Source organism: Ambystoma mexicanum, chromosome 3p (genome assembly GCF_040938575.1).
Source record: "Ambystoma mexicanum isolate Mex_15411 chromosome 3p, UKY_AmexF1_1, whole genome shotgun sequence".
NCBI classification, from domain to species: Eukaryota; Metazoa; Chordata; class Amphibia; order Caudata; family Ambystomatidae; genus Ambystoma; species Ambystoma mexicanum.
In genome coordinates this window covers 760,277,377-760,292,390 of record NC_090925.1, presented here as the reverse complement: position 1 = coordinate 760,292,390, position 15,014 = coordinate 760,277,377, and positions in this window count along the sequence as shown.

Sequence of the window (15,014 nt, the reverse complement as noted above, 5' to 3'; positions counted from 1 at the left end):
CAGCAAATGCATCCGGCAGACATGTGACACACAACATATAACCTGGCATGCATGCTGGGTCAACTTTGAATAGCTTCTGTGATCAGACCTGTTGAAAGGTGGCAGTTTCCATGGAAGTGGGTCTATGCAGTGCAGAAAATGTGTACGCCACTCACTATCTACATATACAAGGACTCCATGGTGTGTGCCAGGAAATGTGAAGGCAGTGCAATGTCAAATTCAGACATCACGTGCATTGTGCATTCAATGTGTACCATATCTAGAAGCCAAGGACCAAAGCAGGGATGCCTAGCATGGTATCAAAAGGCTGACCATACACCTGTGTATTGACAGGCAGTGTTGACTGGCATCAACAGCTTAATGTGATTCAAGTGACAACACTGCAAATGATGCTGGGACAGTAGGCAGGACACATGATGAAAACTCTGGAGGCTGCCCACGTGTGAAGAAGACAACAAGAGTTGGACAGAGTCATTGGCCATTGAACAGGCTGAGGCTTGTGAGCCACACAGATTGTCAGAGCCTAAACATGTGTGCAACGCAGGACTGAGCCACGGTTGACATGGGAAGGCTGATGAGATGGCAGGCAATGTATGTAACCAAGGACTTGTATTACAGTGATCATCCAGTCAAGGACACATAGGGGCATGCGTGCAATGCACATGGAGCATGAATGGGCACTCATGTCCCTGCGGGACATCTGACCCATGCACAGTACAAGTGAGATACCCTGCATCGAGTACTAAGGCTGTACCACACGGCATATGTCTGGCAGATTCTACGCTGGAAGTTAGCATCTACACAGGACACATGAGCAAGAAAGTACACATTGGCAAGATTGAAGCAGACCAGTGCAAAGGTGGAACTGGGGTGCAGAGTGGCGGAGGAGGGGCAAGGGAGCATGCCTACATGGAGTCCCGCATGCAGGCAGAGGAGACATGCATGACGGAAGCATTGCATTACTTACACATCAGAACCATGTACACGTCACATGTAGCAGCAATCATGCACAACACATCCCACAAGTGAAACACACACGTCCTCAACAAACACGCATCAACACTCACTGGACTGCGCATCAAAGTCCAGCATCTCTCCCACTCCTTCGACCAATTCAGGTGGTATGAACTCCGCAACGAGAGCCTCATGCGGAGTGAGCTCTTCCTCCTCTGGTGCAGGCCCACCACCAGTCAACAGAGTCAAGTTGTAATTAGAGGCACGCTTAGCCTTAGTGCTGCGCTTGATGTCATTCCAATGCTTTTTGCACTCTTGCGCCATGCGCACCTCATGGCCGAATGAACTGACATGTTCCGAAACATGCTTCCAGTGGGTATCACGTTGGGCAGCCGTAATCTGACTATTGGCACCCACTAGCATGTCACGGCTGTGGCCCTGCACGTAGTCCACGAGGAAGTCCAGTTCCTGCTTACAGAAAGGCTTCTTCCTCGACATGCAGGAGGTCGTGGCTGTGTGTGGGGTTCCAGCCTGTGCTGCAGGTGCAACCTTCCTCCTCTTGGACTGTGGCGCAGACCCTGGCTGGCTAATGCCGCCCTGACCAGTATGGCCAGTGGGTTCGGTGGATTGAGCAAAGGGAGTGGCAGGTGGAGGGATGACCAAAGGCCTGACTTGTGTCAGTGGCAGCTGGGTGCCCACTAATGGACCCTGCGCAGCAACATCAGCTGTGGCAGGGTCATTGACCGCAACGGTCCTGGTTGGCAGACTCACAACCGGGGTGCTGTTGGGTGCATCTGCCCCTGCACTTGCCAACACCCGGCTGTTCGGGGCAGCAGATGACATGACTGCCCCAGGGACACGTGTCTTGGTCTGAGCAGCCCGGCCTGCCCCTATGGTTTCCCCCCTGGCCTGTTGGAGATCTACCAAGGGCTCTTCAAGTGCCAACGCAGCCTGCGCTGGCAGACCCTGAGCCTGGGTGGCGGTGTCCACAGCTGCACCTGCAGCTACCACTACTCTTGGGCCCGTGGCAGTCGATGGAACGGACTGCCGGGTCAAACGGGTGCCAGTGCCAGATGCAGGAGCTGCATCCCCCGGAACCACAGGGGGTGGTGGCATGGCTGCACTGACACATGGCACAACATTGTGCTCAAGTGGCGCACCCCTGCCTCTTCCCCCTCTGTGGCCGCCCTGGACACCCTGGAGTCCCCCTACTCCCTGGTCACCACAGCCACGTCCCCGACCACGCCCGCCACGAGGAGGACGCCCAGCTGAGGCGCCCCTCACCTTTGGTGGCCTCCCAACCATGGCACTGATGTAGTAGTGCTGGCACAGATGGAGTGGTGCCAATGGGAGGTGTACACCACAATTGACCTGGGCAATTGGGGTGAAGGGGGTGGGAAGCCAGATGTTAACAGCCCCCCTGCACCTGCAAGGCTGGATGTGACCCCGGTGATGTGGTGACGGGTCACGCAACGCTCAGGCACCCCAAAACTGCAGTAAAACCGTGCACGCAACCCTGCAGCCTACGTGCGTGGATTCAACCTCCCGCAGTACGCGGTGGCACCCAGTAACACGAATAACGCGTACGCGTGGGACACGCAGGCTACTATGACATCGAAAATGGGTGCGATACACAGGGGCACCTGCAGTGGGAAAAAGAGCGTGTGCGACTCACCGTCTGACTAGCGCGATGCAGAAAAACACGCGTAGCCAATACCACCGCCAAAAGAAGAGATACGTCCTTGATAGCTGTAAAGTTGTGATGGCGCGCAAAACAACAGGAAGCAGCAACACACGTCGGTCTCCACGAAAGGCACGTACAGCGAACTGCTGGGCCCGCTCACCTTTAACCCGTGCTGAGGGAAACGCACGCGCGCGTCACGTCACTTACACGCATGGGCCCTTTCCTCGTATTACACGCGGACGTGCAGTTTTTCACGCGCGCTGAAATGCCCATGCACGCCTGTACGCGTCACGTCACGGGGGCGCTTGCGCTTCAGGGGCCTTGTGTCCAATGAAATTGCGTATGCGTGCAGACGCGCTTACGCGCTAAGGGCCTTTCCTCGAATTACACGCTGACGTGCCGAATTTTCGCGTGCCAAATCACTCCGTATCAAGCTGGCCACGAGTAAGCACACGGAAGACCACGCTCCTGTCCAGAAGGCCGAACTACTGCGCCCCAGAGCCCCGAGCATGCTCCCACCTGCCATCTGCTGCTGCCTGACTGCCTGCTGCCCACGTGCCCTGCCATTTGCTGCCTGCAGATCAGCCAGGGGTGCTGTTGCTGTGACCACCCCTGCTGGAACCGAAGACTCCCGACTGGGATTCCATCGCTCCACAGCCCAGCCCCAGGACCCAGTTGCCCACCCACTCCTGCCTCTGGGGTTGTCATGTCGGGGCAAACACCATCTGAGACCACTGACAACCCCCGGCCAGAGAGGCAGAGGGGCACCAGCTTCAGTGCCACCGAAGTTGGTGTCCTGGTGAAGCAAGTCCTGGGGCAGTATGATGCCCTCTTCGGAAGTTCCCGTGCTGACAAGGAAGGACTGACATCGTGACTGCCATCAACGCGGAGGGGGTGGCAGTCCGCGACTTACAACATGTCAAGAAGTGCTGGGAGGACTTCAGGTCCAGGACCCTGAACAAGGCCCGGCGCCTCTTGAAGGCAGCGGATGCCAAGGGGCGCCGGGGCCACTTGTCGGAAGAACAGATGAGGGTCCTGGAACGCATATCCCCAGCGCTCCACGTCCAGGTCCTTGAGAGGCAGACCCGTCTGGAGTCGAGCGGTAAGTGTACATGCATCCTGATTGTGAGCTGTGCGTGTGGTGATTTTTCAGTAGTGTGCAGGTTGCACATCTGTTTGTATGGGGTCGAGTATGGGTGGGTGTGTACTGGGCCGTGGGGCTAACACATGCAAGGGCTGGAATGTGTGAGACATGGATGGTGCTTGTGTGTGTAGGCTTGCATGCCAAATGCAGTTGTGTGGGCACACATGTTTGGATGAATGTGTATGTAAGTAGACATGTCCGTGATGTCACGCATGTATGTTGTTTTCAGCTGCATGTATCAGCACTGTGTACATGTGCATCTGTGTGTATTTGACAAGGGTGCAACAGTGATGCAACATGGATGCATGTGACAGCGGTATGTGGAAGCCTGATTGGCAGATGTGACATGGATGCCCATCTGAACACTGCGACACTTGGCAGAGGTGTACACATGCATGCAAGTGTGGTGGTGTGTGTACATGTGTGGTGCACTTCCTGTGTTGCATGTGATGTCTGGCTCACCTTTGCCTGCTCATGCTGTTGTATGTGTATGGATGGTGCTGGCAGTTGCGATATGGCTGTGGTATGGCTCATGTGTGCGAGTTGAAATGACATGTGTGTTGGGGATTGTGATGGCATGTCTGAGGTTTGCCAATGCCACTCATGTACAACTGTCATGTGTGTATGTGTCCATTGTACAGTGCCCTGATGTCTGTGTTTTATTTCTAGCTGTCTGCAGCGTCAACTGATGAAGAGGGCGGAGAAGGTGCTGTGGAGCACAGCGGCGGGGATCCCACCGCCAGCCGGAGACGCAAGGCCCGGCTCCCCTCCCATGTTGTCATCTCGTCGGGGAGTGAGGAGTCCGGTGCTGCATCCCAGGCCGCAGCTGCCGGGGGGAGGTCCAAGAGGCTGAGGTTGGAGTTGGACTCCTCGGCAGCAGAAGGGGCAGCTGGGACCCCACAGGGCCCAACGGGGGAAGATGGCATGGAGTCATCCAGGTTGGTGGGGGGTTTGGTGGAGGAGGAGGCCGTGCAAGCAACAGAGACGGGGTCTGGAGGTGGGGATCCCACTGGTGCTAGTGGTGCAGTGCAGGACCAGGGACAGGAGGCAGCACAGGCCGCCGAGGAGGTGCATGTGTGCAATCCTGTCCCTGATCCTGTCCCTGCATCATCTTGCACCAGCAGGGATGCCTACGTCCAGACCCGTTTTCAGGCAGGGGATGAGCTCACGACAACTGGCCTTCCTCTGCCTGCGGACGTGGCTATCCGGGTCCGGGTTGAGCCTTTTCTGACTGGTGTGGCGTTGCGTCAATGGGCCATGCGAGGTGACCTGCAGTCTTTTCATGAGGAGACTGCACGTCATCTCGAATGGCTCGTTGACCACGTCAGCCTGCTGGGACAGGTCACCCAGGCCGGATTCCTCCGTATGATGGGGCTTGCTATGACCCCCTCCTCAACTGAACCCCCTACGCGCCAGTCGTCCTCCGTGCCATCTTCCCACCCATCAGTCACCTGGGTGCCCTGTGGAGCTGCCTCTGACGGTGCGGCCAGGCTGGTGGAGGAGGCATCCCTGCCACAGTCGGGAGTCGGACGTCCAGCAGAGGTGGCCACATCAACGACTGCACCCCAGCCGGCGGAGGATGTGCAGGCAGCAGGAGGCAGTGCACGGGCAGAGGCACAGCAGCAGCAGCAACGTGGTGGGAGCCATGAAGGCTCGCGGCCTTCAACATCGGAGGGGCAGGCATCGGCCGGAGGGCAGGAGGACTCAGGACAGAGAGTGTCTTCCGTGTGGCAGCGGTTGGGCCACGCCATAGATGCGGAGCGGCAGCGGGCGGAAGAGGCACGGCTCACAATGGTCAGGGCGGAGAACTCCATGCGGAGGGCCCTCAGGCGGGCCGAGTGCCTCGAGGCAATCTGCAGGGGTTTGGAGGTGGACACGTCGACGGCCCTGCGGACCCTCGGGGCCATGGAGGAGGACCGCCTCCGGGACATTGAGCAGGAGTTCGAAAATGCCCTGGCCCGGGACATCCAAAAGTGAGCCGTCAAACTAGCCCGCTGCCCTTGTACATAGTTATGTAGGTAGTGTTCGGTTTCCTTTTTTTTAATTTATTTTGGACCTTTTGGACATTGGCCACATTTTTGTATATAGTTTATTTTATTAGTTAGTGTAGTTAGATAGGTTTCATTGTTGGGATAATGGACCCTGGCTTGTTCGTATGTACATAGTTCACTGTTGGATTGTATTTTTCTTTCACATTTTAACCATGGAGCAATGGCTTTCAATTTTATTTCCCATTGGATTTTGTTTTGTGGACAGTGACTTTGGACACCATTACTTTGGATTATGATTTTTGGTTTTGCTTTTTTTCACGGACATGCTTCTTTTCATTTTTGTACATTCCCATTTCTGTTTCTTTATTTTTGATTCTATTTATGTTTCCTTTAATACATATTTTTTATTGAACTTCAATGTGTAGTATCTCATTGGTTTCATGCATATCATGATATGGGTTTTGAGATTCACTGACACCCATTGGGTGTAGGTGAGGGAAATGTGTTTGTTTTGGAACTTGTAATTGGTGTTCTGTCATGTAATTGCCAATTATGAGTGGGTGGATGCAATACTCGGGTGGGTGTTTTGCATTTGGAGGCTGACCATAGGGACCAGGGATCTAGATTGTGATGACATGTTGGCTGGGGAACATGAGTTGGACATGGGTGTGGGCCTGCTGGCAGGTGCCCCACAGTGCCGGGGGGTGGGGGGGGGGTGGGAGACATGGGTGGGGGCCTGGTGGAGGGTGACCCTACACTGCTGGGGGGTGGGGGCGGTGGGAGACATGGGTGGGGGCCTGCTGGAAGGTGCCCCACAGTGCTGGGGGGTGGAGGGGGTGGGAGACATGGGTGGGGGCCTGGTGGAGGGTGACCCTGCACTGCTGGGGGGTGGGGGTGGTGGGGAACATGGGCTGGGCATGGGTGGGGGCCTGCTGGCAGGTGCTCACAGTGCTGGGGGGTGGGGGTGGTGGGAGACATGGGTGGGGGCCTGCTGGCAGGTGCCCCACAGTGCTGGGGGGTGGGGGAGGTGGGGAACATGAGTTGGACATGGGTGGGGGCCTGCTGGCAGGTGCCCCACAGTGCTGGGGGGTTGGGGGGGTGGGAGACATGGGTGGGGGCCTGGTGGAGGATGACCCTGCACTGCTGGGGGGTGGGGGTGGTGGGAGACATGGGTGGGGGCCTGCTGGCAGGTGCCCCACAGTGCTGGGGGGTGGGGGGGTGGGAGACATGGGTGGGGGCCTGCTGGCAGGTGCCCCACAGTGCTGGGGGGTGGGGGGGTGGGAGACATGGGTGGGGGCCCGGTGGAGGGTGACCCTGCCCTGCTGGGGGGTGGGGGGGTGGGAGACATGGGTGGGGCCTGGTGGAGGGTGACCCTGCACTGCTGGGGGCTGGGGGTGGTGGGAGACATGGGTGGGGGCTTGCTGGCAGGTGCCCCACAGTGCTGGGGGGTAGGAGGGTGGGAGACATGGGTGGGGGCCTGGTGGAGGGTGACCCTGCACTGCTGGGGGGTGGAGGGGTGGAGAACATGAGTTGGACATGGGTGGGGGCCTGCTGGCAGGTGCCCCACAGTGCTGGGGGGTGGAGGTGGTGGGAGACATGGGTGGGGGCCTGCTGGCAGGTGCCCCACAGTGCTGGGGGTGGGGGTGGTGGGGAACATGAGTTGGACATGGGTGGGAGCCTGGTGGAGGGTGACCCTGCACTGCTGGGGGGTGGGGGGTGGGAGACATGGGTGGGGGCCTGGTGGAGGGTGATCCTGCACTGCTGGGGGGTGGGGCTGGTGGGAGACATGGGCGGGGGCCTGCTGGCAGGTGCCCCACAGTGCTGGGGGGTGGGGGTGGTGGGGAACATGAGTTGGACATGGGTGGGGGCCTGGTGGAGGGTGACCCTGCACTGCTGGGGGGTGGGGGGGTGTGAGACATGGGTGGGGGCCTGGTGGAGGGTGACCCTGCACTGCTGGGGGGTGGGGGTGGTGGGAGACATGGGTGGGGGCCTGCTGGCAGGTGCCCCACAGTGCTGGGGGGTTGGGGGGGTGGGGAACATGAGTTGGACATGGGTGGGGGCCTGGTGGAGGGTGACCCTGCACTGCTGGGGGGTGGGGGTGGTGGGAGACATGGGTGGGGGCCTGGTGGAGGGTGACCCTGCACTGCTGGGGGGTGGGGGGTGGGAGACATGGGTGGGGGCCTGGTGGAGGGTGACCCTGCACTGCTGGGGGTGGGGGTGGTGGGAGACATGGGTGGGGGCCTGCTGGCAGGTGCCCCACAGTGCTGGGGGGTGGGTGGGTGATAGACATGGGTGGGGGCCTGGTGGAGGGTGACCCTGCACTGCTGGGGGGTGGGGGTGGTGGGAGACATGGGTGGGGGCCTGCTGGCAGGTGCCCCACAGTGCTGGAGGGTGGGGGGGGCTGGGAGACATGGGGGGGGGGCCTGGTGGAGGGTGACCCTGCACTGCTGGGGGGTGGGGGTGGTGGGAGACATGGGTGGGGGCCTGCTGGCAGGTGCCCCACAGTGCTGGGGGGTGGGGGTGGTGGGAGACATGGGTGGTGGCCTGGTGGAGGGTGACCCTGCACTGCTGGGGGGTGGGGGTGGTGGGGAACATGAGTTGGACATGGGTGGGGGCCTGCTGGCAGGTGCCCCACAGTGCTGCTGGGGGGTGGGGGTGGTGGGGAACATGAGTTGGACATGGGTGGGGGCCTGGTGGAGGGTGACCCTGCACTGCTGGGGGGTGGGGGGGGTGGAAGACATGGGTGGGGGCCTGCTGACAGGTGCCCCACAGTGCTGGGGGGTGGGGGGGTGGGAGACATGGGTGGGGGCCTGCTGGCAGGTGCCCCACAGTGCTGGGGGGTGGGGGTGGTAGGAGACATGGGTGGGGGCCTGGTGGAGGGTGACCCTGCACTGCTGGGTGGTGGGGAACATGAGTTGGACATGGGTGGGGGCCTGCTGGCAGGTGCCCCACAATGCTGGGGGGTGGGGGGTGGGAGACATGGGTGGGGGCCTGATGGAGGGTGACCCTGCACTGCTGGGGGGTGGGGGTGGTGGGGAACATGAGTTGGACATGGGTGGGGGCCTGCTGGCAGGTGCCCCACAGTGCTGCTGGGGGGTGGGGGTGGTGGGGAACATGAGTCGGACATGGGTGGGGGCCTGGTGGAGGGTGACCCTGCACTGCTGGGGGGTGGGGTGGGGTGGAAGACATGGGTGGAGGCCTGCTGACAGGTGCCCCACAGTGCTGGGGGGTGGGGGGGTGGGAGACATGGGTGGGGGCCTGCTGGCAGGTGCCCCACAGTGCTGGGGGGTGGGGGTGGTAGGAGACATGGGTGGGGGCCTGGTGGAGGGTGACCCTGCACTGCTGGGGGTGGGGGTGGTGGGGAACATGAGTTGGACATGGGTGGGGGCCTGCTGGCAGGTGCCCCACAATGCTGGGGGGTGGGAGACATGGGTGGGGGCCTGGTGGAGGCTGACCCTGCACTGCTGGGGGGTGGGGGTGGTGGGAGACATGGGTGGGGGCCTGCTGGCAGGTGCCCCACAGTGCTGGGTGGTGGGGGGGTGGGAGACATGGGTGGGGGCCTGGTGGAGGGTGACCCTGCACTGCTGGGGGTGCAGGGGGACATGCGTTGGTGGGCAGTAGTGCAAGTTGACATGTGGGTTGGCTGGGGGGCATGGCCATGGTGGATGGGGTGCCTGCAGGACATGTGCAGGGTAGGCCCCTGTGGTGTGAGCCACCTGCAGGGGCCGTGGAGGGTGTAGAGGGAACACCTGGGAGGACCCACACGTGCAATTCAAGTGTGGTGCTCCCCGCGTACCCCTGTAATACACGTACCCTGATGGAATCGCGTGTGGAACTTCCCGCGCACCCCTGGAATACACGTACCCTGCTGATGTTGCGTGTGAAACTTCCCCCGCACTCCGAAATACACGTACCCTGATGAAATCGCGTGTGGAACTTCCCGTGCACCCCTGTAATACACGTACCCTGATGGAATCGCGTGTGGAACTTCCCACGCACCCCTGGAATACACGTACCCTGCTGATGTTGCGTGTGAAACTTCCCCCGCACCCCGAAATAAACGTACCCTGATGAAATCGCGTGTGGAACTTCCCGCGCACCCCTGAAATACACGTACCCTGCGGAAATCGCGTGTGAAACTTCCCCCGCACCCTGAAATACACGTACCCTGATGAAATTGCATGTGGAACTTCCCACGCACCCCTGAAATACACGTACCCTGCTGAAATCGCGTGTGGAACTTCCCGTGCACCCCTGAAATACACGTACCCTGCGGAAATCGCGTGTGGAACTTCCCGCGCACCCCTGGAATACACGTACCCTGCTGATGTCGTGTGTGAAACTTCCCCCGCACCCTGAAATACACGTACCCTGCTGAAATCGCGTGTGGAACTTCCCGCGCACCCCTGAAATACACGTACCCTGCTGAAATTGCGTGTGGAACTTCCCGCGCACCCCTGAAATACACGTACCCTGCGGAAATCGCGTGTGGAACTTCCCGCGCACCCCTGAAATACGCGTACCCTGCTCGCACGGGGCCAATCGCATGTGGAACTTCCCGCGCCCGCCTGAAATACACGTACCCTGCTGCAATCGCGTGTGGAACTTCCCGCGCACCCCTGAAATACACGTACCCTGCGGAAATCGCGTGTGGAACTTCCTGCGCACCCCTGAAATACGCGTACCCTGCTCGCACGGGGCCAATCGCGTGGGGTACTTCCCGCGCACCCCAGTGATACACGTAGCCCGCTTGCCGTGCTGGTACAGGGTTAGCGCAGCCCTTTGCGCTGGATTGGGGATTTTGATGGCTTTTCCCTGCGCGAGAGGCGTTCTTGGGGGCGTAACTGGCGCTGCTGCAGGGTCGCTGCGCCACTGTGCGCCACGGCTGGTTTTGGTGCCTGGAATCCATGAATACGCTGTGCGCAGAAATGGATTTTAGCGCACGCGGCTGGCGCAGGGATTTGCATGCGTACAATGTGCGCCAGCCGCGTGCGCCACTTGTGCGCTGAATTCTATGAATTACCCCCTCAATCTGTTGGCATGAGAGTCTGGAGAGGGAGGTTGGAGCGGGTGGATGGAGCAAGTTGGAAGAGCATTGCAAGGGTTAGAAGATGGCGGAGGGTTTTGTTAGGGAAACAGTGCCTTCAGAACCAGTGGTTCAAATGGATTGCCCTTCCTCGCTTTCCTCCCCTCACACCAAACCCAAGTCAGTATGAATGCCTCTTTCACTTGTCCTTATTCAAATACAAATATAATTTGGAATACTTCCTTTCGTTGCTTAGTTCGGAAATATATCCTCTCAAATGTAACTTCTCAATTATTTCTGCTCAATTCCATGCCATTTCTAGCCCACTGTTAAAGTGCACCAATTCTTAAACACCAAAGCAAACGAATAGAGTTGATTATTTGTAAAGTGAAAACACCCCGATTTGAAATTCATTTTCAATAAATAAAAATAAAATATTCTAACCATTGCAGCCTGTGTCTTGTCCCGGATTGTAACCATCTCCATCATTAAATTGGTCTTAGTCTTGTCCGCGAGAGGACGTTAATCAAATAGTTGGTTGAACTTGGTTTTGAGGCGGGTTGTTAAAATGCTCCCAATGGGTTCTCATCCAATTATATGTGGGACTCTCAAAAGAAGGAACATATACATACATATTCGAGTTGTGTTCACAGCTCTATAGTTAAAGGTACATCAAAATATAAAAAGAAAAATGCAAAAATTATTTCCTGTAACTTTGGTTCTCATCCATGAAATCACCAGATTGGGCAAGCATCTGATCGGGCCAAATCTGAACAAGTGTGCCCAATGGGACGAAGTTTCATCAATCTGTCCATTCGTCTCATTAAAGTAGAATACCATTTTTTTGCATGAGGGCAGCCACAGAGACAAATGAATGATTAAGGTCATGATCTCTCAAAACTGTCCACTTTGATTTTTGTCAAACACACCTAGGTCTTAGGCTAAAGTAGAGCATGCCGCAAAAATGTCAAAATCGGAAGAGGCAAAGAGATATTCACTTTTTCTGTCCAGCTAAATAATTTTTATTGAAAATGTTCATGAATACAATGGTAATTACAGCGATAAATATTCACTTTTTAAGTCCACGGCATTTGAGGAAGGCCAAACAAAATTAAGTTTGTGCTGCCCATTTACACAAACACCTGCAACCAGCACTCCTCCCAAAGAATGCACGCACAGGATAGTCAGAGGGCTGTACAAAATAAACCTTATACTGACCAACAAATGCAAACGTTCCCAACCAGCACACCAAACATGGAACATGTGCACTCTCGCGTGGGAAGAAAAAAATAAGCAAATTGGCTACACTTCGCAATGCATACAATAATCCACAGCATTCAACACACACCCATTTACCAACTTCTTGCCCCAGCGACCACCACAAAGGGTTAAACAGGCATAAGGAAACGGCTTAATAGAGATATGCTGATACAATGTTTTATTGTATGATGCACAGAACAAGCAATATTGCCACAGAACTCCCGATATGAGGGACATATCGCTAATCCGACGGAAAATAAATTATCCCGACTGTACATGCCGAAGGATCTGTGGAACAAAAAGGAGTTGTGGATTAAAAGTCAACTCCGAGAATAGAAATCAACACATACCTTTTATGGCCATACATGCTAAAAAAAAATCTCTGTGGTTCTAAATCATAAATCATCAATACACATTTTTCTAAATACAAAGTAATATATGACCTGGTAATCGTAAAGTTTGGACGGGGAACATGATCACAAAGCTTAATACATTAATATGGTTAATCAAAAATCTCTTGATTAATGGTTGATCCTACATGATTGGGACATTGAGTTCATGATGGCTAATCTTGCCAGAATCTTCAATACTCAGAAGTCTAATGTAACCGACATAATGGATAGGGAAAGTTTTCTTACCTTTGATCCTTTCAACCTGCACAGGAAAGAGCTGTATCGCAAATCCAGGGCCCTAGTCCGAAGAGACCCCTCCCTTTCGCCCATGGGTAAAAAAAAGCACATCTTACCGTCCTTGCTACACGGTATAAAAACTGGCTAGTCCAACATAAACATTCCCTAAACAATTCGAATTGGCAATTAATGTACAGAATACTAAAGACTCACAATGATCGTAAATTCTGGTCACGTTTTAGGGAATATTTGGCAGGAGTTTCTCCAATTGCGCTAAATGCCTTATCTGAAGACCACTGGGCTAAGTACATTACTCGCCTGTACTATTCAAATAATCAAGATACAACTGAGACAGACAGCTATGTCTCTTCGAACAAGTTATTTGGTGAAGGTTTCGAGGCTGAGGATATTGTTACTATTATAAAAGAGCTGAAACCTTCCCGCGTGCCTAGCCACAGATGGTATAGCCAATGTCATCATGAAAGCAAACCCAGAATTCTGGGCAAAAATATGACTAGAGCTATACAGACAAATAGAGAAAAGAGGGAATGTTCCAGATAGTTGGAGAACGTCCATACTTATTTCAGTACATAAAAAGGGCGGCAGAGGTGTCCCAACCAAATCCAGGCTATTGGCAATGCTCGACACAAGCCCGCAAATATGTTCTACTATATTGCTGGGCAAATTGAATAAATGGGCACAGGAAATAGATCTGCTAAAAGTTTTTCAGACGGGCTTCAGGAAAGGACGTTGCACTTTAAACAACCTTTGTACAAAACAGTACTTGATGCTAGCAGCTGGGCGAGGTTCTGGTGCTAATCTTTACTGCTGTCTTACTGATTACAGTAAGGCTTTCAATTTAGTATCTTCGTCGCTCCTATGGAGTAAACTGGTTTCTTGGCGGCTTTATTCACATGTGTTACACTTTGTTAAATCTTTATATACGCATACGACTGTTGCTGTAGGCCTGAACCAGGAAGGTGAATTAACATATTTCATACCAACCAATGTCAGACTTAAACAGGGGTGTGTTCTTTCACCCCTTCTCTTCAATCTGTACGTGTCCGACATGGCAAGTGTTACAGATGCTGGAACACATTTCCACCCTAGGATCAATAAAGTGGCAGTGTCGTGGCTTGGCTACGTGGACGACGTTGTGTTTTTTTGATCAGACTCCAATAGGGTTACAGCGCTCAATAGAGGCAGTTGCAAAATTTGCACAGAGAAATCTCATGAAGATTAACATCACTAAAACCCGAAATAATGTGCCTAGGTGGCAGCCTTCCAAAAAATCCCACATTTACTTGGAAACTGCACAATGCTAAACTGGAAGTGAATGATAGCTATATTTATTTAGGCTTTCCCATCAGGCTCAATCCTACAAACCAGTTTTATAGGGACGCCATAATCGCCAAACTGTGGAAAAAATGGCTGTTTATAAGCGTTTTATTGCTAGTAAAGGGGGTTATAATTTAGAAGGTTTACTGACAATGTATCGCACAATGTATCGCACAAGTGATATTCCTGCAATAACTTATGGGCTGCAGGCCCTGCTTTCAAGACATGTTAAATGGCTTGGAAAGTTTGAAGCCAAGATAACTTAGTTCTGTGATGAATCTGCCGTGTTCTGTTCCTATTGAGGCATTGAGGATGGAGTTTGATCCATACTCACTCACGACGACTTGGTTGGTCCATGGCAGCTTGTCTCAATGCACACTGTCTACGTGCACACATTAGGCTTCATCTCTCACAGTTCCCTCACTTGTGTTCCCTGCTGTTTCTTTTGCATTTTTCTCCCTCTTGGTGTGTTCCGTGCTGTTACTTTCACTCTGCTTCTGTTGTGTCCTCTAGGCCCTTTCCCTCTCTCGGTCCCCCCCTTCCCCTGCACAGTTATTGTTGGTTGTACCTGTGACTTACTGTTGGTTGTACCTTACACTCTGATTCTGTTTGTGCCCCCTGGCCCTTCTCTCCCTAGGGTCCACCTCTGTGTTTACTGTTAGTTATTGTTGGTGCTTACTAGGCCTCTGCCCCCCCCCTTTCTAGGTGCCGCCCTTTCCCCTGTGTGTTCATTCCCACTGTTCAGTCTACGTGCTTGTGCTTCTCTGTTGCATTCATTCCTTACTGTGACTCCCTCTGTATCACGCCCCCCGCTATGTCCCCACCCGATGCACTCTGTGTGGCGTAGATCTGTGCTGTGCTTCCTCTCCTGCCCCTCACTTTTCCCTCTCCTTTCTATCTACACTCCTCTATGGTGCTCTCAGTCTCACCCATCTTGTTTAACTGCTTGTCTATTACCTCTCCCATGCCTCTCATGAAGTCTGGACGG